Below are 3,531 nucleotides of genomic sequence, written 5' to 3'. Positions count from 1 at the left end.
TTATGATTCCTCCCATCCACAGTTAGATCCATGTCGGTGAAACCCAGCCCATGGCTGGCATGCACATTAGACACTACCGTCTCCAACTGGTTGATTGTGATCTCCTGAGGAACATAGGCCTTCTTCAGAATTTTCATCAAAGCCTCTCTATGACCCTCAGAGCTTAACAACAATGACATAATTGATATTTTGGATGGAGTCTGCTGCAGATGGTCTACAAGCTTGTACTCAGACTTCTTGATGATTCTTAAGAATTCCTCTGCTTCATCATCAAGCTCTCTCTCCGACCCTACAGGCGCCAGTGTCACTACGGGAGTACCATCATTCACCATTGCTTGTTTTCCTTTTACCCTGGCTAAAGCCTCGGCCTTATCTTTCTTTTCTTTTTCTCCTTCCCCACCTCTCAGAGCATCGGGAGAAAACAGCCTTCCACTGCGAGTGAAACCACTGGGTCCGGCATTATCCACCTTTGAGACGGCGGTTTCACCTGCAGTCTGGTCCTCTACCTTCTCTCCATTACAATACACTTCCCCACCATAATGCCACGACACGACATCATCTTTGTCATAGGGAATTGGTCCAGGTACCGTGATGGTAACTGGAGCCGCCTCAACCAGAGTTGACAAATCCACCGGGTCGAAATAAATCGTTATGGTGGAGACATCATCTTTCCATATCAGCCTTCTCAACCCGAATACTTCCCTCGTCTATCAGCCTTTGGACAGTTTCCTTCAACAGTGTACACCCCTCAACAGTAGCGCACACAGCACAATCATCACCACAGCCCGGATAAACCCCATTCAACAACAACTGCCTCTTGACCTCAGCCAAAGGAGTCTTCAGTTGATCAACACTCGACAACCCAATCCTGTTCTCCTTAGAGATAGCATTCACCCCCCTTTGACCATGCGCGGGCATGGGATTAGCGTTGACATTAGGAGATGGAGCAAAGTTGATAGCTTTTGAATCCACCAGGTATTGGACTACATGCTTAAAGGCTTTGCAGTCCTCTACAGTATGCCCAGGAGCACCTGAATGGAATTCACATTTCGCATTTTCATCGAAACTGGCTGGCCTCTGATCAGGTCTCAAAGGTGCCAGAGTTCTTAACTGTACCAACCCCAGATCCTTCAGCTTCTTTAACAAAAAGGAGTAAGTCACAGGTGGCCTGTCAAACTGCCTATCATTCATCCTCCCCCTGACTTGATATCCAACCCTCTGAGGCCTCTGCTGAAATGGTTGTCTTTGTTGTTGCGATTGTTGCTGTTGCTGTTGTGCAGGCTGATTATCAGCAGGAATAGTTACCGCAACATTGTGCTGGAAGTAACGATCCCTACTGGGTCCTCTTTGAGTGTACACCGCACTTGTATCACCCTCTCTCTTCCTCTGGCCGTTACCGAAGGGCTTCTTCGATCCTGAAGACTAAGCATTACCACCCTGTATCTTTCCGAGCTTCAGCCAGCTCTCAATCCTTTCTCCGGCCACTACTATGTCTGCGAAGTTGGTCACCGGACAACCAACCATCCTCTCAGCAAACGCCCCCTGCAGGGTACCCATGAACAAATCAGACATCTCTCTGTCCACCAGCGGAGGTTGCACTCTGGCAGCCAGTTCCCTCCACCTCTGCGCATATTCTTTAAACCCCTCGCTTGACTTCTGAGACATACCCTGCAGCTGGGTACGACTAGGAGCCATGTCAGCATTGAATTGGTATTGTTTAAAGAAAGCGTCACCAAGATCCTGCCAGATTTTAATATCAGAAGATTTCAGCTTGGTGTACCACTCCAAGGATCCTCCAGACAAACTGTCTTAGAAGAAGTACATCCACAACTTCTGATCCATAGTGTATGCAGAGATCTTGCGAACAAAGGCCTGAAGGTGAGTTTCCGGGCAGGAACTCCCATTGTATTTATCAAACGCGGGCGCCTTAAACTTCTGTGGGATCACAATCCCCTCGACTAGCCCCATGTTTGACATATTTACGACCCCGGGAGTGGCATAGCTTTCGAGAGCTCTGATATTCTCTGCCAGCAATTGTATTTCTTTGTTCGGAGGTTGGACACCATATTGACCAAATGGCTTGTTGTGCATAGAGAACTGATCAGCTTCTCGGTCTTCCTCTCTGTCATCATCAACCCCGAAGAAAGGCGGGAACAGACTATCTTTCATGTTATGGCCCATCTGACCGGGCTGACCACCCGTGGCAGCACCAAAACCAGCAGCATTGTTCACCACACCTACAGTTGTTCTCTTTCCACCGTATCTGGAGCCACCAAGTCCCTGGTTGGAGACACCATCCAGGTTAACACCACTATTAGTAGCGGAAGCCCGCTCGAGCTTCTCAACTTTGTCAGCCAAAGCTTTCTGACCAACTGCAAAACCCTGCATGATGTTGATCAGCTCATTCATTTTATCTTTCAGCTCGAGAATATCCGTGTTTGGGAGATCCATCAGCCTAGGAGTGTTACGTCTAGTGAAATATCTGTGAGGGCGTGTTGAGTGCAAAGGTACAACTCTACGAGGACGAGCAATGATTCCTGTAACACTCAAGCATGTTAGAACTGATACCTGCAAAACAAAAACAAGTTATTATGATCATGCATGAATGCAATGTTTATCCACATGAGGAACACTTTGTCTCTTGATCCTGGCTTCATCGAGACAAATAATGATCCGACATCAATATTCTGACATTTATCATTTGATTTCGTCATACAGATCAGAGATATATGATTTAGCAAAATACCACCCAACCATGTGTGTGCTGTGTGAGTGCATACGGTAAAGCAAATAAAGTTTGAAGATTGATCATTGAATGAAAACAATCATTACATAGCAAAATGCACAAAGAGCGCCATAGTCATACATCAAAGCTGATACAAATCAAATACAATTCCCCAGAATCAGGAAGGAAATACAAGCAAATGAATTCCGTCAACAGGCCTGACGGTAATCCACACAAATAAGAAAAGTCTAGCCTGACGAGGGTCCCACAGAAGGCCTTATATCATCAACCATCTTCACAAACTCTGTGGCGAACCTGAGCTCGGTGTTCTCCTGCTGTAATCTCCCCACCTCGTTCTGGTGAATCTTCATCTGCCTGAAGCAATGATCTCTCTCAGCAATGTAATGATCTCTCTCAGCGATGATCTTTGCCTTCTCCGCTTCCCATTCTGCATCAAGGACTCTGGCTGTGGCATCTCTCTGATCTCTCACGAGGATCTGCCTCCTCTTCTCATCTTCAATGACCTTTGAAGCTCTGGCTAGTTTTTCCTTCGTGATGTCGTGCTCCTTTGTCGACGACGCTAGGGCTTGGCTGATCTTCCCATAGTAGGCAGTATCCATCTCAAAGCGCTTCGCTTCCAGGGCATGCCGCTTGTCTTGATCTTCCATCTTCCCTCTGATCTCCTGATTAGCCATCTGAACCCGAGCAACACTCATCTCTAATTCAGTTTTCTCTGCAAGCAACCGATCTCTCTCCCGCTTCATCTCTAGGAACTCTTCCATACTAACATAAGAAGGAGACTCCTC

The sequence above is a fragment of the Lathyrus oleraceus genome, chromosome 6 (assembly GCF_024323335.1).
Source record: "Lathyrus oleraceus cultivar Zhongwan6 chromosome 6, CAAS_Psat_ZW6_1.0, whole genome shotgun sequence".
Lineage (NCBI taxonomy): Eukaryota > Viridiplantae > Streptophyta > Magnoliopsida > Fabales > Fabaceae > Lathyrus > Lathyrus oleraceus.
This window is presented reverse-complemented; position numbering follows the sequence as displayed.